The sequence below is a fragment of the Anguilla rostrata genome, chromosome 2 (genome assembly GCF_018555375.3).
Source record: "Anguilla rostrata isolate EN2019 chromosome 2, ASM1855537v3, whole genome shotgun sequence".
In the NCBI taxonomy this organism is placed as follows: domain Eukaryota; kingdom Metazoa; phylum Chordata; class Actinopteri; order Anguilliformes; family Anguillidae; genus Anguilla; species Anguilla rostrata.
The window spans coordinates 1,003,238-1,026,342 of NC_057934.1; the positions used below are offsets into that span (position 1 = coordinate 1,003,238).

Genomic DNA, 23,105 nt, shown 5'->3' on the forward strand with positions numbered 1-23,105 from the left:
TTCTTATGATTTTATTTTATTTTTGTTGAATAAAAGGGGGACCTGTACAAAACGAGTGCGTAGACTTACATTACATAAATGACTGAATGACACAATATGAGCACAAGGCAGCAGACCTCTCGATGGATACCAAGTTCATGGCCTCATTAGTGTAATCTGGAAATTATATACTATTCTTCATGTGTTAATTATTTCATTGATTTGCCTGTCACCTATTGGCTGATACTTGTCACATGAGCTCCTGATCTTTTACCCTTCACGCATTGGTGTTCCATTGTTGCAAACTTTTCATTTGTCAGTGTTAAAAGATTGATTTTTTACTTTATGTTTATTTACTGGGAGTTGTAAATGATTAAACAAACAAACAAAACAAAACAAAAAAACATATCATTTGGGGTGTATACGTCTTAAGTCAGCATTCAAATTCTGAAGCCTGGGAAATTTGCCTTGAGTACGTCCTCATTGGAAGTCTGAGACGCGTGATCATTACAGGAAAAAGGAGCTTGATGCAGCAGTCTTTACCTTCGCTACAGCCAAGGGATCGGTGGAGAAACTGATGGTGCTGAGTTGATCTACCTGACTCTGTCATACGATATCCGCTGATAAATATATTGTCTTGTACAAAACGTTTGTACATAAATTGTACATGGTTTCATTTTGTATTTTCTCAGATTAAAATTGATGTATTTGTGTTCTAAAAGCTGATTTGTTGTCTTTTGAAAGCACGTCGTGTTCGCAGACTGTGAAGCACTGGGGGAAACTGAATGTACTTTTTTCTTTGAGTGAAAATCATATTACTGATTACTGTAAACCCTTCTCTGCAAACTGCCTTCTTCTATGATCCAGGCATACATTTAATCAATTCAGTATACTGGTATGGTTATAACAAAGTGGGTCCAGATAATATTTTATTCACATTGGGGGAAAAACACCACTTGAACTAATTATATAAGATTCAATCTGTTTACACAGTTCTACAAAAATGTAAAATAAATTAATAAAAGTCCAAAACAATCTGTAAAATCCGCAGGATATGCGGTATCTTATGAGGCTGAATAGATAGGAATCATCAGGTCTGAAACTGAACGACACGTTGAAAATGCTGTAGACCGCAGGCAGCTCCATTGAAATCTCACGTCAAAGGGCATTATATCGCAGCAAACTTTCTCCACAGCCATCTGAGTTACTGTATTGTTCTAAAACCCACACATGTCAAATTAAACATTAAAATGTCCTCCAGCATTACAATACAGGCTTTCTAAAGCCAGATGTCTGAGGGAAGAACTCATAACATTATCTCTCTACCCACCACAATTACATTTCTAAACCAACGCTTTCTGCCAGGTCATATGCTTCCCGGGTAAGAGGGGTTGAAAAGATACCACTAAATTCGTAAATAACATCGAAACGGATGGAAAGTGTAATTCAACAGGACAGCATCCTGAAGGCTGGGGATCGGGCCAAGTTAAGTCCTTCTAACTCCGTGCAAAGGTTATTTTTAACAGGACCAATTAACAGCAAGAGTGGGCTGAGAAGTAGCATAAACACTTCTTGAAATAACACTTCGAAATGTTATCAAACAGAGTTCATAACATGTATTTAATCTAAAGGTTGCCAGAAAAACAGAATTTCTTATTTTCAGTAATTTTGACTCTATACAGCTGAATAGAAATGCAGTCTGCCAGTCTACCTTGGGTGGGTACTGCAATAATGACCTTTTGTGAGAGAAACTATTTCCAAATAATGCTGCTAAATAATACTGGAATGAAATGGAACATCTGTACTGACAGGAGGTGGCTGCACCTTGAGTCACACGTCTCGCCCATGAAGATTTAAAAACAGATAAATAAATAAAATAATAAACGCATTGATACAGGAATCAGCATTGGTACGTGGATCGTCAAGAGGTAGGCTACAATATATTGCTGTGTTGATATCTTGAGCACAGCCCAGCCCTAATGCTAATTCAGTCACAGAATTCAATGTATGTAGCCTTTCAAAACATAGTGAGAAAATGGCGAAGGCATCTTTGTTTTCATGGTGCTTACGAGCCTCATCTTATCTACAGCCATGACCGTTATATTAGCCAATCCAACGAGGACATTTAGAAGGGTCAACGATCCGTCTGTCCCAAGTAAAGCCCATATTCACCCACCAGCCAGCAGGGCTTTATCATCACACACAGATTAGTCCTGATTTAGGTTGTGTGACACGTTATTACTTGGCCATCGCGTAGGCCTGTCTAGTTGTCAAACGGGGGGGAATCATATTTGATGCCAATCAATACCTCTGCAGCGGATGCACAGCGTGTTGTAGCATGTTAGCCGCCACTTAGACCCATTTCTGCTTCCGCGTGAGGTTCGGTGAGCAGAAATACGCTGTGCTACAATAATCTGGTGCGGTGCGTTGTCTTCATTGTAAGAGAATAATACCTAAACAGTCCGTATTAAGACAAAGTATTGTAAATACACGTGACAGGAAACATCTTACAGGGGACAATTACTGCAGGTTTTACTGTCCCCGTCAAAGCAGAAATGGCATTCTTCAGTATCCAGAATGTTGTAGCTTTCCTGCGTCAGAACGTGTTGTATTTGGCAACGCTTGGGACAGCGTATGGAAGCTATGGATGGCATCTCATGTGCACTGTTTACTTTGCAGTGACCTAATTGTTCAACACTAAGGAGATCTCATGCAATGAGAGTTGCCACACAGTAATGCTGATTCCTAGTCCCCCTTTATACCATAACCATAATCTTATTTCATCATGTAAAATATTTTATTTAGAATATTTTATCTGCATCCCTTTTTACAAATATATTTGTGGCATTTGCAGAAGTGCATTTTCTGGGTATACCAGCTATATTTGAATTTTATGCCATCTCTCTTTATCCACATTTGAATTGCCTGTGAAACTGATGTCTCATTTACAATGCCTCACTCAGTAGATGCTTTTAATAGGCTTAAATGTTTATTGAATATATAAAAATGTATTATTAATTAACGAAGAAAAAAAGCATGAAAATACTGAACTCCCAGCAAGCAACAAAAACTGTAAAAGAGCAGCATTTGCGTGGAAAAGAATATTCAAGGAGGCTAGCAACCTTCCCTAAGAAAGTCATTAAGATGTTCCATGGTTGACATTTTGTTCATTTGTAATGTCTTGTGTTTTTACACCAGACAACAAGTCTTTTTTTAGTGTCTCCGAAAACTTACAGGCAGATCATATAAACCCCTTGAGTATATCATATAAATCATATAAATCCCTGAGTTTCCTAATTAAGTAGGAGAATCATCATCACCGTCATTAAAATTATAATAACCATAATAAAGGCAATAATAAATACAATAATTAAATTGTAGCCACTCATTATAAATATGTCCATTTAAAATAATATAGATAAGGCCACATGTGTCTGGTCACACAAGAGACATAATAAACATTAATATTCCTGTAGGGTAGGATAAAATGAGTTTCACCGATATCCTTCTCTCATTACAGGAAATAGATCACTGTATAAAATCATGGCCCTCTGACTTTTTGTTCCAACTCAAGATCAATGCAGTTTAGGGTGCCAAATCACAGATGAACATGTGCCCCAGATCCTCCTTGGAATCGATTCTAACATTATATTTCTTTTGGTGCTGGTGATGATGATGTTCCCTGTTGCATCCCCAGGATTAGACCAGGTCAGACCAGGTAAATAAATAATTTTGTGAAAGTGCAAATTGAAAAGGCGGCGTGACGTTGGCTGCAGCGCTGGACTGCGGCCCGATGAGGGAGGAACACTGACAGCCGAAATTGACGGCTTGTCAGTGCGGGCTGGCCTCTCTGTGAGGTGTTTTCAAAATGATTGATTTACAATAAAGTGGCTCCTGGTGTGTGCAGTGAGGCGGCGCAGCCTCCGATCGATCCGAGCCAGACATTGATCAGCCGTTTAACGAGGCCGTGTTTTCCAAGGGAAGCCATGCAAAGCCGGCGCTGTCCTGGCCTCTGCATAAAGGAAGGACATGCAGCCGTCACTGCACTTCTGACAAAAGCTTTTAAACCCACCCGTCCCACATTAAACAACAAAAAAAACTGAAATCTAAGGGAAACGTGTGCTCAGAGAATGTAAGTTCATCAAGTTGTCTAAACTGTGGCGTTTCTGAGTTGATGTTGTGTGTCTGTCAGTATGTCCTTCTGCGTCTGCAAGGGAAATGTAGGCTGCTCAACCATGCCTTTATTTATAAAGACCTATAACATGCAAAAGGTTTTTGCCTGAATATAAAACTGTGGCACCCTTGTAGTTTCTAAGTCCATGTATCGGTTTTAGTTTCTGTGTGAATAGTAATATTAAGTAAATTGATAGTTCGATAAAATTGATAGTAAAATTAAAATTAAAATTTATTTTACTGGAAAAATATCAAAATATAAAGGATAGAGTCTTACAGTATGTCCAAAAAGGGAAAGAAATTTAAACATGCAGAATCAATGAATTACCCTAGCACTAACCGTTACCCTAGCTCCTGAACATAACCCAAATCATGGCTCAACCCAAATGCTTACTGTATTCTGAAGGCTAATCCTAATCCTAAAACTAGCCCTAATTCTAACCCTAAATCTCATTTTAGCCCAAGGAGAAATGTTAAATTAAAATTTTTCTATTCAAAAGGTTTATTATTCTATTAGAAAGGTCAATGCTGTGCTGGAGCCTACCCCATCATGCAGTGGGGCGATAGGCAGGAATACACCATGGACAGGTCATTAATCCATCACAGGGCACACACACTATTCACTCACACACTCATACCTATGGGCAATTTAGACTCTCCACTTAGCCTAACCTGAATGTCTTTGGACTGTGGGAGTAATCTGGCGTTTTTATTAATTTATTTAATTATTTATTTTTAAATTATGCTGTGTAGTTTGCACATCTATGGAATAAATATGGAATTATCCTTTCTACAGTCTCCTGAATACACAGGATTCATCTTGAAATGTACATTTGCATCAAGGGTAATAGCACATCTTTTCTGTGTCAAAAGAGAACTGTGACTGTCACCCATTCCAACTGCTTTTTGTATCCCACATTACGTTTTTCTGGAATTTGTGTCTGTTTCACAGTCCCAAAATAAACAAAACCTTTAGTGAACACTCCCCACAACCCTGCTTTAGCTTGAGCAGCTATCAGATAACTCAATTGCTTAGAACTGCAGTCCAGCCATACAGCTTGACCAAAAACAGTATTATCTGTGGCTGACAGATACAAGTAGTGCATACAGTATTCACCTAGTTACAGTATTCACTTCACACAAGTAAGCACACAGTGCATACACTGGTCTCCCATCCCTTAGTTCATATGAGGAATTAGCAGAAAACGCTGAGGTCATAAGCCAGATGAATGAAGACTGACGTGTGTAACAAATGACCTGTGATTTTTGGCGGATATTTCTAGATTTATTTCAGAAATGTACTGCTTTCCATCCAGTCATAACTGGCAATAAAATAACTGCAGGACATGGATCATGCCATTTTTGAAAGAGTTATTCCAGTAAATAATTTGCTGAAACAAGAAACTGCACAGGAACAGCAGTTATTAAACTCCTCTTAATCTCAGATATAAAATGACACTCTGAGAAACAGCACTTAAATCTGCATTTTTTTTTTGTTTGTGTCCTCTCCATATCCAGCGCAGGGTTAATTAGACGCTCTGCGAACAGCGTGTCCCTCCGACGCGTCGACAGGAAGCGCTTCGCCGCTGCCCTGTAGGATCATGTGACGGGGGACACTTCGCGGCGCCGCAGATAATTGTTGATGAAAACAGTTTCCACGTTCTCGCCCGGGGGACGCTGCGCCCCCCCCACCCCACCCCCCCCCACGCGCTTATTAACGATTTTACACGCCGTGTCACAGCGGGGGACCGCCAGCGTGCCAGCAGCGTTTACCGTCTGACACCTCGGCTGCACGGAGGAGCCGCCGGATCCTCTGATTACCCCCCCCCACCCCCCCCCCCCCCCGACAGCCTCATCACTCACCGCTCCCTCCGATAAACACGCCGTCCTGTCCTTTATAAACAACGGCCTGCCACCATAAAGCCTTACATTTACGCTCATATGCAGTATATACGTGTGTGTGTGTGTTTGTGTACTGTATATGCATATATATATCAGGCCTAGAATAATTGCCACCTTTGAAAATGAGTTTTAAAAAAAAGCTGTTATTGAGTATTTTTAAAATAAAAAAAACAATAGGTGTCAAAACTATTTGCACCCCTACAATAATTTAAAATCAAATAAAAAACGTATGTATTTTGGCCCTCCATCAGTTCCAACTTCACCAGAGGACTCAGAGGAGGTAACACTCATGTAAAATCCCTTTGTCATCCATCACCATGGGAACAGCCAAAAACCTGTTGAATCAAACAGGCTGTTAATAAACACAAATCAGGTAATGGTTAAAAAATGTACATGGTTTAAAATACCACTGTTATGGCAACAATAACAATACTAAATTCTGACATTTGGCACAGGTGAAACCTTCGGCGCTCTGCTGCCTGTGGACCAGAGGACCAAATCACAGGGGTTCCCCTAATTGTGAAATTAGTTTTTTGGAAATAAATGTGCAATTTGAAAATATGTTACTTTGCATGATTCCATTGAATAATTACAATATTTTCCACATTTCCACATATTATAATGTCAATTTATCTCAGTAATGGTGTTTTTTTTTCTGGGAGAGAAAGCGGGAGGGAGGGAGGGAGAGAGAGAGAGAGAGAGAGAGAGGGAGAGAGAGAGAGAGAGGCATTCATTATTGCTTCAAAATGCCCTAAAATGTATCCACACAGTGCCAAACATAATGCATGCAGGTATTCATACTGTCTGCAGCAAAGCAATTTGGTTCTCCCGACCCACTCCACTGACAAGCAGACAAAAGGGGTGAAAAAAATGCGAGCCGGTTGCCATTGTTACACCCCGGACCAATCGGTGCCTCAGCAGGTACCCCTGCTGTCACACAGGCAGCGTGCTCAGGAGCAGGCTCAAACCGCCGCTCCGTCGCCGCGGCGATAATAGTTTCCATGACAATGCGGCGCACTTAGTGCATCAGTGCCAGCCCAGATAAACAGCGATCCTTTACCAAAACAAGGGGGTCATTACGGCGGCTTGTCAAATCAATGTTGTGAGTGTCCCGGCTGATTAAGCCGTCGCCACGGCGCCCGGCTCTGACACCGCGTCAATAGCGCCGGGGCCGCCACGGGGCCCGCCGCGGTCACATGACCAGCGCGGAACGCCCATCAGTCAGGGGGAAAGAGAGAGAGGCTGAACTAATGATTCCCTGTGCTGCCTGTTAGACCGACATGACAACTCAATCCTGCTGACTGAGGGAGGGGCGGAGCGGGGGGGCGGAGGGGGGGGTGACCTCACTGCTTTATTTGAAGCTGAATTAAATTGACACGAGCAGATAATCTTTACCTGGGTGATTAAGAGAATTAAAACAGAGCCACAGAGGGGCCACTGTTTCGCTGCTTTCTCCATTAAAAGCTTATTTCTTATTTAATCTGTTGATTTGTTTTCTTTAATAAGGCTTACTTGGACATGATTATGTTGCCTTGTCAGAGCTGATCCCATGACATGCATATATTTCTAACATTACAAAATGCGCTCCCCCCTCTGTCTCGCTCTATCCCTCCCTCCCTGTCTCTCTCATACACATACACACTCACACTCACTCAGACACACACACACACACACGCACACACACACACACAGACGCACACACACACATAAAATTCCCTGTAGTAATTACTTGCTAGTTGCACATTTTTGCAAATATACAGAATATATATGAAAGCTGCAACATCCTATATTTAATAAACTAAACATTGATTCATGTTTGTCTAAATATAATCCAGTATTGTATATGGTTTTAAAAGATGAATTACGCAGCAATGTAATACTAATGTACTGCACTGTTCTAAAGTGTGTGCACATATTTTTGTTAGTGTTGGTGCTCACGCAGTAATATTTTGCATTATGTTTTGTTTTTGTTTTTTTTTTGAAAGAATGTAAAATGCATGAAATAATCAGAGGAAACAGTGGGGAACAGTTGCACATTCATGCATAATGCAAAACAATGTTTTATTTAGAATTGGGGCGTTAATTGACTCGTCTAAATAGCGCCCCATCCCTCGGTGCTCAGCTGGGGCCTGACAGTGTTAAGCTGCTCCCAGTCTTAAGGGCCCTGCTAGCAGGCCGTGTAATGGGTATAAAATCCATATTATCAAGGAGCCGGAATTAAACGCCATTTAGCACGACCATTGGGGAGCTGCCTAATTGGTGGTTGTAAATAAAAAGGTATGGCTTTCACTAATCTTGATTTACGTTTCATCTGACAAGGAGACGCAGATGGACATCGGCTGCAGGAAGTCAATCACCCCTCTGGAAAACCTCCTGAAACTGGGCGGAGCTATCAGATTTCTTTTTCCTCTTATTTATTTATTTATTTATTTCAGTAGCAGGATATTGAGTGAACTAAATTGAAAGAGCATTGGCCATAACCATCAAGGAAATTATGGGGGGAAAGAGGTAGTATATGAACTGCTCGTATTAAATTTCATTACATTACTCTAATGTAAATATGTTTATTAAAATCAAAGATTTTTATGTGCATGCACGGGTTTACAATAGAACTATAACACTATACTCAGCTGATGACTGGTGGGGCATTTCTGCCATCTGTGTCTCTGGTGTCTGTGGAAGTGAAAGTTCAGTTGGCTTATTTATTTATTGGCCTATGGGTGGAATTAGGCCCTGTATATTTTGTTACAGTTTTGGCAGCATTATTTCTGGAAAATTACTGCACATAACAAACCCACCACTGAGAATGAGAAAGGATCTGCAACCTGGAGAGAATCAGAGACCATAAACCAGCCTGTTCATCCTTCTGGACAGGTTTGTCTGCAAAAAGCAGTTATTCACATCAACATTTATAATTATACACTCAGTAATAGTTTTATATTAGTAGGATTAACCTTGGAACTAATTTTATATTCTATGTATATTCTATTTGAGTTGAAATCCACCCCTTTAACCATGGCAGTGGTTGAAAGATACACACTCGGGAATATTATCATGATATTTCTCCTTCTTCTTATTCTAAAAAAGCATTATTCATTTTAATTCTTACTGAATTCCTTTTCAATATTAATTATTCACCTTTCTGTAGAAGTACATAAATAAAAAATGCCAACACTGATGCACAGTGCGCTGCACGCTGTCATCGTAAGAGCCCCAAACATGCGCCCAGTCGTGCTCCAGCAGGCTACTGCCAGCCCAGCCTGGTTTTAGCAGCAGTGCGATGCCACTTAGGGGCGCCCTGAGGGCAGTGTGGTATATTGCCTGAGACATCTCTCTTCAGGCTATAAGCACATCGCCTACATCGCTGGAAAAGCCAAATGTTTACCCAGATGTTGCAGGCTTTTAGAGCACAGAGCACTGGCATCAGCTCGTTCTGCCACGGGCCATGTATATTTTGCATGAGCTCGCTCTTTCATATCGAAATGACCCCCTTCACCTTTGTCTTTTTTCTCCTCTCTATTATCTCTCAATTTTTTATCAGCACAAAAGATATCATCACCAGCATAAAGACTGTATAGTCTGTATAACCTGAAATAGCATGCATCTACATTCTGTTTGTTAAACAATTGTTGGGTTTATATTATTTTATTATTATTATTATTATTATTATTATTATTATTTGCAATGTGATATTTCCCAGTGCTATGTCAGATAAAAGATTTATAAGATTTCATTTAGTTCAGTAGTACCCGTCTGGATCATTTCTGTCAAAGTTTAGGGAAATACTCAATCAGTCATTCCTGATAATGTCAAGATAATTATCTTATTTTTGCATAAACCAAATCTGGCAACAGTCAATCAAGCACAGTTGTAATCTGCCCTAGTCTTCAGATCTGATCTTTTAAAGCAGAATTACACAGTTTAGGTTGAAGAAGCTGAAACAGGCAATATTTTTCACTGCAGATGAGCATGCGTGAGTGTTGTGTGTGCATATGTGCATGCATGCATGCATACATGGAAACATATATGCGTTTACACGCACACATCCAGGCATGCAATGGCTTCTCTTTGTCTAACTATATTAAGCAAATACTGCCTGCATGAGGTAAAAATTAAATTACCATAGTAATTCACCACAGGTCACCTCAATATTTGGTTTTCAATTCAATACCGTCCATAAATTTTTCTAATTTTGTAAAAACATTCTAATTTAATAAATGACACAGGGCAAAAGTGCAAAGATGCTGTATGTCATTCTGCACATAATTCACTATAGAAAATTAATATGGTGCTGCTTGTCCTATGACCTCTACATTTTAGGCATATGCATGTGCATAGGATTGGGTGAATATGCCTTATAGGATTGAGTGAATATGCCTTATAGGATTGAGTGAATGTGTGTTAACGTCACCGCCGTAAGAAAACATTCTGAATTTGTGATTTTCTCACTTTTACTGCAACAATGATCCCCACGTGTTTACCGACTTCAAAAATGGTAGTCCTGACAAATTGGTGTAACTTTTTCCGCAGTATTCCTTCCTGGCAAAAGCAGCCCTCTATGGAGTGGACTTTTCTTCGTGGGACACAGTAGCCATGGAGCCAGTTTACAGGGACTCAGATCTGATCTTTGCAGACGTATCCCAGAGCGCACTGCAGCCGGATACGCGTTTCCTACAGCAGGCGGCGAGGCAGAAGAGCCCGGCGCTGCCTCCGCACACACGCGAGACCCAGCATCTAAACTAAAGGGCAAACAGGAAATTCAGTCCCACGGAAAAAAAATAAAATAAAAATAAAAACAGCTCATCAACTCGCAGCATGAATGTGAGAGCAGAGCCCGGGCCTCTGAAACGCAGAGGCATAACTGCAGCGTGTTGCTTGCCAAACGGGCGGTATCAGAATATTTACGTTCCGATTTCACATCCAAACGGCGGTGCCTCCGGAGGGCACCCGTCTCCCCGGCAGTGGTCCGGCACGGGCGCTCCCTGACCCTTTCCATGCTCAGTAAATGTCAGAACTGCCGGTACTTTCTTTTTTTCCTCTCTCGGCTTTCAGCATTTAAAGTCAAGCATACAAAATCGAAGCTGCGGGCTAATTTAACGTTCAGCTGAATCAAAGCGAACAAAAGGCGGCTTACTGTACGCTTCATCCAACAGCCTCAGAGAACAGGGTAACTACATGTTCTTACAGTATTTGTGGCATTACATTGTAAACATACAAGGTTATAATACATTTTTTTTATATTTCCAGTAACAGAGTTATTTAAAAACACTTTTTAGGAGATGCTTCCCTAGACTCACCAGGTCAGGTGGTCTAAATTCAAACCACAGGACTTATAAGAGCAAGAACCTAAGTACAAATGGGTCGAGCAGATCAAAAAATCCTATAAGGGCTTACATAGTAACATACCGTGGTGATTTTATTTTTATTTTACACATACTCTACTTAATGATATTATGTAAAATATATAGAGTGCAGCATATTTCATTTTGACTTTGCGCTGAGGAGAATCTGTGTAATGGACACGGGACCTAAGTTGTGGGGACCAAGGCAAGTCTAAGCCATTGTGTACTTAAAGACAGTTCTTTTAATTTGGCACTGTACTCTAAAATAATCCATAAATGGTTAAAGTGCAGATTCTCAGCTTTTATTAAAGAGTATTTTTATGGATTTTGGTTCCACCGTGTAGAAATTACAGCACTTTTACTTAAACATAGCCCCTTTAAGAACTTTTTATAGATAGCCTCCCGATGTACGAAAGAGTACAGTAAGGTCAAATGTGTTTGCTGAAACAAAATATTTAAAAAATTTAATTTAAATGTTATTCAACTGTAGGAAGGATTACTGGGAAAAAATACTTTGAAAAGTGAATTTTTGATGTACACCTGTAAACCACATTAATAAATGGGCCATGTGCAGATGTTTGACTTTTATAATCTTTTGTGGTTTGACAAATGACACCTGTATGTGCAAAGACAGTGCACTGTGCTTCTGCTAAGCTATCTGACGTTGGCTGTGCTGCTGCTAAGCTATCTGACGTTGGTTGTGCTGCTGCTAAGCTATCTGACATTGGCTGTGCTGCTGCTAAGCTATCTGACGTTGGCTGTGCTGCTGCTAAGCTATCTGACGTTGGCTGTGCTGCTGCTAAGCTATCTGACGTTGGCTGTGCTGGCACCAGCCCGCCCTGGAGTGGTGTTTGAAGGAGGCCCCGTTTGCACACGATGGCGGTGTTCACAGGAGCGCAGAACGTGTGAACCTCCGAACGTGGCTGAGTGGGGCCACACCTTCTAACCGATGGAGCCACTCACGGGGGACCGGGGGGGGGGGGATAATTTCAGTCGCTCAATTAATTAATACTAAACAAGAAGCCGTTGCCATGGCAGCATTAACACCGCCGCCGGAAAACACCCACACTGTTGTTCTGGTGATTCCGGGGCGTCCCAACAGGACGGGTAAATTAATTGTTTAAAAAAAATGAAAATATAAAATTAAATTCTTAATTAAATTCAGCTCTCCTGCGCTGGCAATTGCTAAATTAAGCAGTAAATGCTACAGCACCTGCAGCCTCACAGGACTGCTATGAGCGCTAAATTGTTATGATTAAAAATAAAAGATTACTTTTTTGTTTTTTTTTTGGATTTTACTGTTATGCCAAGGCCGAACAGCATACAGTTTAATTTCCTGCTACAAAATTAGCCTCAACTGCTACCAGATGGCGGTATCCACTGCATTTTCCCCTCACCTCAACGCAGTAAAGCTGATTTACACCTGCGTGTTGTTATTTATTATGATTCATTTTCCGGCGTCCCCACGTTTGAGGTTAATAGAAATGCCAGCATGTTCGCTGATTTACTTAGTAAAATTTTTATCCCAAGGTTCAGGTTGGATGATTGGAATTGGTAAGAGTTACAGGGTTCATGTATTATGTAGAGGGAACTGACGTGACCTTGAGCAATCACGGCGTACGCATATATTCCGGCAGGTTTGACCTTCGCAAGGCCTTGGGCTGTGTTCAATGTATTTAACAGTGTCTTCCACCGCATCGCTGACATTCCGCTCAGGTTGAACTCACCTCGTTAGTTTACAGAGAAATAAGAAAAAATAAATACATTTTATGTGAATGAGCAACACCGGAATACATTTTTCATGTAATTGATTTTAACCCCGATTCACAGGAAAAATAACCTTATTTTCAGAAGTAAAACTGAGGGTGTTTTATTGTGTTTGTGAGGTCACTTTGAATATTTTTCTTCTATTTTACAAAACTCCATGTGCCTTGGACTCCAGTTTCAGTGAGTACAGTACAGTAGACAGTGCACATTTAATATCGGAATATCGGATTAAAGTTTGAGCAAAAAAAAAAAGATTTTTTTTCTTCTACACAAATCAATTGTTTCATGAATTTATTAATACCCTTTCTGATTGATTATATTAGTAGTGTGACCAGCAAATACTTGTCTCTCATAATTTTGTCTTTAAAAAGATGTAAAGTAAAATGACAATCTAACTTTGTCTTTAAGAATGCTTTCCTTTTGCTTAATTCAAAATGTGTGTGTGCTCGTGCGTGTGTGTGTGTGTGTAGCTGAGTGTGTGTGCGCGTGTGTGTGTGCGTGCGTGTGCGTGTGTCTGAGTCTGAGTGTGTGCGTGTGTGTGTGTGATGAGAAATGCCATATTGTATTACTATGTATAATGAAAAGTAATTACAGAGAGAAATGAAAGCTGCTCCTACTGTTAGAGGAAATGATAGGGGAATACTGGTCTTTTTTAAAGCATGAGGTCCATTTTGATATAATTGGTTCTAGAATTATTTATGACATTAATTGCCACATTATCGACTGCCTGTCAGCTCCTCTGGCAGTCGGTCCATCTTTCTTACTGGGGAGAGCTAGCTCAGCCTAAAGTAGACTGACAAGCTAATTATACCATCTTCCCCCTCAGTGACAAATGTTGCTAATCTGAAACTATCCCGGAAATAAGACTCTTTCTTCTCCACTCCTCCCCAGTCGGCTAGCGCTGATATCTTCAGGAGCAGGGCGCGGGTACGAGCTCTAAACGTCGGGGGGGTGGGGGGGGTGGGAGAGGGGCTGGTGTGATTCGTTCACAATCTCACTTCATCCCAGACGGAGTCAGCCAGCGCTATCCGTGTAGGCCGTCAATCACCGAGCCGGGCCTGCCTTTTTCCCGCCGAATTTGCATGGGCTCCTGTCGATCACTCAGAGCGCGGCCTAATAATTGATGACTTTGAAGGAGTGCGGGGTTTCCCTAAGTTCCTCTGACACGCAGTCATCCCCCGCTCTGGTACCACAGTGTTTCTGCACTGCGCTCCGTATAAGAGGAACGGGGTGGGGGGGGGGGGGCGAAGGGAGGTGCGGGGGTGGGGGGGGTCTGTCCGCTGTCGGGTGGAGACACAGCCAGGGACGCACTCCTCTACTGATCAGTAACACATCCCCCGGCCAGCCGAGGTACAGCCTGTGACAGCGACAACAAATTCACACCGAGCTTCACAAGCGGGGTGAGGTCAGGAGGCCCGGCTCTGCTGTTATATCCCAATATGACAATAATGAGAGGGTGGACATCACCACAAACGTGTAGGGTCTGATCTCATATTTAATAGACAGTGTACATATTCAAACATATAATAGAAATATAAAATACACACACACACACAGACACACACACACACACACAGACACACACAAATGTGCCATACACAATCATTCTTTTTGTCCATTTCTATGGCTCCTAACTGATTTTGACATGTTGCCTGCCTGGTACATGAACACTAAGAGAGTCCACAACTTTCTTACCCAAGACTCTGATGAGGTCATGTGATCTGAGGCACAGGCCTGGGGGGGGCAGGATGCCAGGCTGACGAGCGGTGCAAAGCCCCCCTGCCCCTTGTTTTGGGGGAGGCACGCTTCCTGCGCATTGTCACAGGACAGGGTCAGGAGGGGTCGCCGCCTACAGGTTGTTCTCCATCTCGTACCTTAATTAGTCGACCCCGCTGCACCCACCCACCTCCACCCACCTCCACCCACCTCCCTCACCCACACTCCACAACACCACACGCACACCTCCCAACCACCGTCCCACCCCCCCGCTCTTCATAATGTTGTTTATATTTATGAATCTTCTCAAGATGTGCGGTGACGAGCATCCGAAGTGACACGTACCAAACTCGGGCCGCCCCCCCCCCAGACTCGGGCTGCCCCCCCCCCAGACTCGGGCTGCCCCCCCCAGCCAGGGAGCCCGGCTCAGGCGCTGTCAGCTCCGCCTGCATCAGGAGCGCGGGCTCAATGGCGGCGTCGGTGACACATGTCACAAACTTTTAAATGTCTGCTCTTTTCATCACGCTGCCTCTGCAGCCCAGCCAGGGGAGAGATGACATTTCACGTTAGTGAGGGAGGGTGGGGGGGGAAGGGGTGGGGGACTTCCTCTTCCAGCCTCCTCCAACTGTCAGTCCCAGTTTCCTCTAAACATATCAGAACAGCAGCAAATAAACCTTGTCGTCTGAAACGCTGGCACTAGCGGCCGGTGAGCAGAAGCCACATGGCGGTAAGGGCATAGGCGCAGGTTCTCATTGGACGATGCGCGGCACATGATAAAATAACGGGGGGGTAAAGGGGGGGGGGGAGAAAAAAAAACATTACGGCAGGCTATCTCTGACCTTTCCTCCGGTACCATCTCCTGAAGACTGATGAGCTGGGCTTGGCCTACACATGGTGTCCTTCACAATCAGATCCGTCTGAGAAATCCTGTCTGGGATGATCTGGCTGGAGAGCTTCGAGCTCCAGGACAATTAACGACGCGGCAATTAAGAGAACTGGGCTGAATCAGGCAGTGTGTCGCTTTGACGAGGAATACGTCATGTAAATAAACATTAAAATATGGATGACATGTCATTGCTTTTTTTTATTACACAAATTCTTTAAGATTCTGAATTACATGACAATAAAAAAAAACAGGTGTCATTTACTTTTATTTTAAGGGAATTGTCTATTAATTACCATGCTTCAGGGTATGATAACCTGGCAACAATACAAATCTGACAATAAATACAGCCATATATTTCAGTTTCTATGGAAAATACAGTTGTTAAGATGGTGAAAATTAAAAGCATTCCAGTAGAGTAAAATGATCAAAAATTTGTTTGACAAAACAAAACTGATTTTTTAATGGGGAAACATGTATAATCTCAATGTCTATGTTGACAGTCATTGCTGCCACGATCAGTTCCATATTGGTCAATAGATGTCTGAAAAGCTTCTATGACATCACAAAGCAATCCGTCACACCACCATGTCACATTCTATCTGTCAGTCCCACGTCTCTTGTCTGCCTCGTGGAAGCAGCCAGCCGCTCGCTAAGCTACTGTACGCACACAGAGCGGTAAATACTGAGAGTCTGCATGCATGTGGCAGGGCACAGTAAACACAGTGACACATGCGACATGATACACCACAGAAAAGAAAAAAACAGTTTGTGTCACAATTTCCAAATGGGGTATTTAGTAAAGGGATAATATTACAGGCAAAACAAATTCTACTTTAATTCTGTTGGGTTTTTTTTTTTTTTAGTTCTAAATGTAAATTAAGCTTGACATGTAAGTGGTGCATGTGAAGTGATGTTGTTTCAGGACATAGAAGCTATAATAAAATGCAGATGAATTTTAAATAAGCAAAACAACTGTGATATACATGCAAAATACATTTCAGAATTATTTTTGAAGAGATGGCAAGCTCAAATAAAATTTGCAGACAATAATTTTTGATTTTCCTAAAAGATACTTCTTATGTTAATCATAAAAGCAAGGAAAAGCTTACTAATCATACAAAGGACAGTTCTGTTATTAAATAAAAAATATTTAGGCAAATCATATTGCATTACATATAACTATATTCTTGCAAATGACATCATACTGGTGTAAACACACATAAAGAAAATGCTCTTTGTTGAATTCTTTTGTATGAAAAGCATGCAAAAGGTCAGAAATGCTTGAGGTGCCTTTCTCCCACGGAATGGCCGTCTTTGCGCTGGAACTTCTGCTCCGACTCGGCGGGCACTGTCTCTGGCGTCCGCTCAGGCCCAGTGCGGACGCGGGTTTGACCTTTGACCCACCGCGAGCGGCAGTCGGGCCAGGCAATCCATCACGGCGCCCCGTCCTGTCAGAGCAGGCGGTTGGCTGCAGCTGTCCGTCAGAGCGGTCGGTGGAAGGGGCCTGCTTACGGCCAATCACGTCGCTCGCTGAGTGACTGCTCAGACCGAGGCTCAGGGACGGACCCGACAGCATCGGCACCGCCAGGAGACGCCACCGGAGGGCCGCGTTTGGGCCGGTCAGGATGAAGGAGGTGATGAGCGTGTTTCTCTTCTCACTTCATCCCGTTTTATACATTTATTTCTCCATCACACTCTCTTTTTTTTAAATGAAGTAGTCGTGAGTGGCAGGCTGTCTGTAAAGAGCCAGTCAATGCAAGTGAGTGTTTATTCATGAGCTGGCTGTGTAATCTATTATCCCCATAGATTACACAGCAAGACTTCAGCACAAAGCATGTATTATATCCATGAACAACCACCACCGCCACAACAACAACAATAATAACAATAATAATATTAAACTCAAAATTACTGTTTGTTTCAATTTGAATCTGCATTTCCATCACTGAACTGAAAAGCAAACAATAAATAATAACAGCTTTCAAATAAATAAATAATATAAAGCTTTCACAAATACAAAAATACAAGTTTTATTAACTGTATTATTGGTTTTCTTTAATAATTGTCTTGTATGAAGTATTGCTGTATAAGGATTACATAAATACATCTTCATTTTCAGGCACTGTACCAGATGATGTAATGCTGCATTATTGGCTTGATTGACAATTATGTACATATGCAATTATGTAATTCCTTCCAAATGTATTACATAAAGACACATTAATAATTTGTACCATACAGAAGATTGAATTATGCTCGGGAAATAAAATTCCAAATTTAAACAGCTGTCAGGGGAGAAAACATGCTCCTTCAGTCTAAGAGTACAGAGAACTAAAAAGACTACATTTCGCCCAAGGACAATGTCTAGACAGTCAAAAGTGGGGAGTACCGCTTTGTTTGGCTGAAACATAAAAATATGTGAGGTTCAGTCCATGAGGAAGCAATTATTACAGCAATCAATGGATAAAGGGTCAAGATCTCTGCTTTCTGCAGAGAGATGCACTTTAGAAATGGGCCTACATCCTCCAGTCTAGTTTGGCAGAATATACTATATGTAAGATGAGCTCATCCAAATTCCCTATAAAAAAAAAAAAAAAAAAAAAATACATATATACAATCCTCTGTGCTATCAAGAGTAGGATGGATTTGTCACATTTCAGCCCAGTGATGTGACTCCCCCAAAATAGTCATAGCCAATCAGCAGATCACCTCAACAAGACAAGCTGGCTCTGGCCATAAACCCACAGACTGGGAGAAAAAATTATAACCTGTCATTATTGCAAAGCTATAGCTTTGGATATATATTGGATGATGCACAGTTTGTAATTTATACAGTGAAAATGCTTTGAAATGTTCCCTAAAATTAATACTTCATTGGATTATGAGGATGTTTTGATGGGAAAGCGTTTGAAAATGCTCGATCGACCACATTTGTGTCAGATGCTCTTCACATCCTTGGCCCTTATTAATATTATACAACTGCGTGTGGAATTAATATACAATTTAGACAATTACGGGAATATATTTGATGCATTAATGGACATCCACATCGGTTTTGACCCGCAGATGCAGCTAAACACAATTACTCTGAAATGCCTCCCTGTATTTGATCAATCCTGAGACATTTAAAGAGAGAGACATTTGACCTTGAGCGTGAAGCCAGACGTGCTAATCTGATGCTGCAAAGCGCAGTGGGTGAGGCCCCATTAGCATGTTCTGTACCGCGCGGTGGAAGTGTGCACTTTGCCCAAGGCAAGCAGCGCCCCTGTGAACCATAGACGCAACACATACCATTAACGATCACTCGGAACGAACTTCCGAGCGCTTTCTTTCAGAGATGTCTTTTGAACTTCGCACCCGAGCATAACCTGCAAAAAAAAAAGGAGTCGGGTATCACCAGGCGTGCTGAGGCTTTCTCCGCTGCGGTTGAACAAAAAGCACAAAGACGCAGGACTGTCATGAAATACATGCAGCCAATAAGAGCTGCTTTATGAATACTGTGGACTTCCTGTCGGTGCTCTATGAAGGAGCCGAGGACGCAGGGGTGCCAAGCCCATCGACGCACCTCTCAGTGCGGACAGTGGATACCCGCATTCGCCCCCGTTGGTTTTAAACAGACATCAAGCGCATTAACGACAAAAAAAAGGGGGGGGGGGGGGGGCGACTTGAAAAGGAAAGGGGCGGAGAGACTCTGTCCCCGCGCGTGGCGGTTCGGCAGCGTGTGCAGCGGTAACAGGATCTGAACCGATGGTGGCGGGGCGAGCAGGACAGGCCCCCCGAACTGCACACAGTGACAGAAAGCGGAGATGAGGACAGAGATACGGGTGCCATGTTAGAGGCGAGCGTATTCAAACGCCGTCCCGCCTGTTCTGAGCAGACGTGACATCGCCTCTCCTGCTGCTTCAGAGCCCGCCCCCCCATGCCCCCCCCGTGCCCCCCCACAACCGACCGGCCTGTGAGGTGTCAGTCCCAGCTCCAGTCCCCGTGCGGAGCAGGGCACCAGCAGGCCTATGCTGTCAGGCCACAAGGGGGGGATAGAGAGCCCGGGGTTAGCCTCAGTCAATCTAAATTTGGACTTTGTCAGGGAAGTGTGCTCATTCCCCCCCCCCCCCCCCGACCCCCCGACCCCCCCCGATGTAGCTGAGCTACTTGAGGTGATTCGAAGGCTGAAGTGTGAGGAGCTGTCACCTCGTATAAAATCTCTGGGCGAGCAGGACGGCCCGAGCCTCGATAACGCCTCTCGCCCGGGCGTCGGACGCTCTGCCGGGGGTGGGGGGGGGGCACGGGGGGGGTGGGGGGGTGAGTTCCAGCTGCAGCTGCGGGCCCGGGGGAGACGGGCACCGGGGGCTGGACTCAGCGCCGCTCTCCAGACCTCCTGCAGTCCTCCAGCGGTTCCATCTGAGGAGCTTCTCCCTTTCCGCGGAGATCAGGGACTGAGACATTGCGCTCTGCTGAGATTGCCCTCGCACCATCAAACCAGGCCTCCACTGCAAGAGAGAGAGAGAGAGAGAGTGGGAGAGGGAGAGAGAGAGAGAGAGAGAGAGAGAGAGAGAGAGGGAAAAAAGAAAAAAGAGAAATCCTTGGTGAGGTTATTGTCTCAAATTGTAAAATCAACTATTTTAAATCTCATAATTCCATGCACACATGCATTAGGTAGTTCATATTTTAAATATGTTTCTCAGAATGTGCGTGGATGAGTCTGTACTGTATCAATATGTAGCAATGTTGTAGCTAAATGGATTAAAGACCTTTAATCATTAACCACCTAATATTTTGGCAGATCTACATTTGTACTTTCTCCAAATGTCAGGAAAAAAATCCTCACATAAGGAACAATCGCATGGGACTAAAAAAAAACAAAAAGAAGGAAAAAAGAAATCCTTGAAGGTTTTATGAAAAGCAGACGACTCCGGCGTTTGCCTCATGAGCCTTGGTGTCTTTGAGAAGGACAGGCAGCTTCTGAGTTTCTTACATTTTTCTAGAGCTCTTCACGAAGCCCGCTAAGCGTCATCTTCACAGATGGAGGAAAAGAGAGCCCGAGGAGATCCACCACAACACACAGAACTGGCCCCTGATCTGTGGTGTGTAAATGCAGAAATAAGAATGGGGAAAAGGTGTTTCATTGCCTATATTTTTTTAGGGGACCTACAAAGTTTCCTAACCCTAACCGTAGCTGTACCCTAGTTTGAGTACTAAATCCTAATTGAAGCCATTGGTACCTTTGAAAACATCCGAAAACCCATTTAAAATTGATGGAAAACAAGGTAAATATCATGAATACTATAATACAAATGCAAAATAATATGCATGAGGTCATTTAAAAAACAAAAAAGTTCTTCCTAAAAAACATGCATTTATGAGCCATTTTGTATGGTCATAGGTACACATGCTACTAGAGAAAATTTTTGGTTCATTGAAAAATCATTAACAAACCCATGTCCTAACCTTTCTTCAAGCTGCTAAACACAACCGTGAACTTGCCTCAACCCTCAGACTTACCGTTTTCCTAACCCTAACCCTAACCCTAACCCTAGCTGAACCCTAGTTTGAGCCCTAAACCCTAATTGAAGCCATTGGTACCTTTGAAAACATCTCAAAACCTATTTAAAATTGATGGAAAACAAGGTAAATATCATGAATACTATCATACAAATGCAAAATAATATGTATGAGGTCATTTAAAAAACAAAAATGTTCTCCCTAAAAAACATGCATTTATTAGCCATTTTGTATGGTCATAGGTACACATGCTACAGAAAATTTTTGGTTCATTCAAAATCATTAACAAACCCATGTCCTAACCTTTCTTCAAGCTGCTAAACACAACCGTGAACTTGCCTCAACCCTCAGACTTACCGTTTTCCTAACCCTAACCCTAACCCTAACCCTAGCTGAACCCTAGTTTGAGCCCTAAACCCTAATTGAAGCCATTGGTACCTTTGAAAACATCTCAAAACCTATTTAAAATTGATGGAAAACAAGGTAAATATCATGAATACAGTTATACAAATGCAAAATAATAGATTTGAGGTTATTTATAAAACAAAAAATGTTTTCCCTAAAAAAATGCATTTATTAGACATTTTGTATGGTGATAGGTACACATGCTAGCAGAGATATTTTTTGGTTTATTCGAAATCATTAACAAACCCATTTCCTAACCTTTCTTCAAGCTGCTAAACACAACCGTGAACTTGCCTCAACCCTCAGACTTACCGTTTTCCTAACCCTAACCCTAACCCTAACCCTAGCTGAACCCTAGTTTGAGCCCTAAACCCTAATTGAAGCCATTGGTACCTTTGAAAACATCAGAAAACCGATTTAAAATTGATGGAAAACAAGGTAAATATCATGAATACAGTTATACAAATGCAAAATAATAGATTTGAGGTATTTAAAACAAAAAATGTTTCCCTAAAAAAATGCATTTATAGACATTTTGTATGGTCATAGGTACACATGCTAGCAGAATTTTTTTGGTTCATTCAAAATCATTAACAACACCCATGTCCTAACCTTTCTCAAGCTGCTAAACACAACCGTGAACTTGCCTCAACCCTCAGATTACCGTTTTCCTAACCCTAACCCTAACCCTAACCCTAGCTGAACCCTAGTTTGAGCCCTAACCCTAATTGAAGCCATTGGTACCTTTGAAAACACTCAGAAAACCCATTTAAAATTGATGGAAAACAAGGTAAATATCATGATACTATAATACAAATGCAAAATAATAATGTTGAGGTCATTTATAAAATAAAAAATGTTTTCCCTAAAAAAAATGCATTTATTAGACATTTTGTATGGTCATAGGTACACATGCTAGCAGAGATTTTTTTTGGTTTATTCAAAATCATTAACAAACCCATTTCCTAACCTATCTTCAAGCTGCTAAACACAACCGTGAACTTGCCTCAACCCTCAGACTTACCGTTTTCCTAACCCTAACCCTAACCCTAACCCTAGCTGAACCCTAGTTTGAGCCCTGAACCCTAATTGAAGCCATTGGTACCTTTGAAAACATCAGAAAACCCATTTAAAATTGATGGAAAACAAGGTAAATATCATGAATACAGTAATACAAATGCAAAATAATATGTTTGAGGTCATTTAAAAAACAAAAATGTTTCCCTATAAAATATGCATTTATTAGACATTTTGTATGGTCATAGGTACACATGCTAGCAGAGATTTTTTTTGGTTCATTCAAAATCATTAACAAACCCATGTCCTAACCATTCTTCAAGCTGCTGAACACAACCGTATACTTGCCTCAACCCTCAGACTTACCGTTTTCCTAACCCTAACCCTAACCCTAACCCTAGCTGAACCCTAGTTTGAGC

At 42.0% G+C, this 23,105-nt stretch overlaps 1 long non-coding RNA gene across 1 annotated transcript; it reads right to left on the reverse strand.

The window, feature by feature from the left end:
- Positions 1–15,941: 15,941 nt before the first annotated feature.
- LOC135243128 (uncharacterized) lies at positions 15,942–21,745 on the reverse strand. The gene is made up of 3 exons (XR_010326567.1): positions 20,738–21,745; positions 19,954–20,252; positions 15,942–19,133 (listed from the first exon to the last, which is right to left on the reverse strand). It is a non-coding gene; the product is annotated as an uncharacterized LOC135243128 (long non-coding RNA).
- Positions 21,746–23,105: the final 1,360 nt, after the last annotated feature.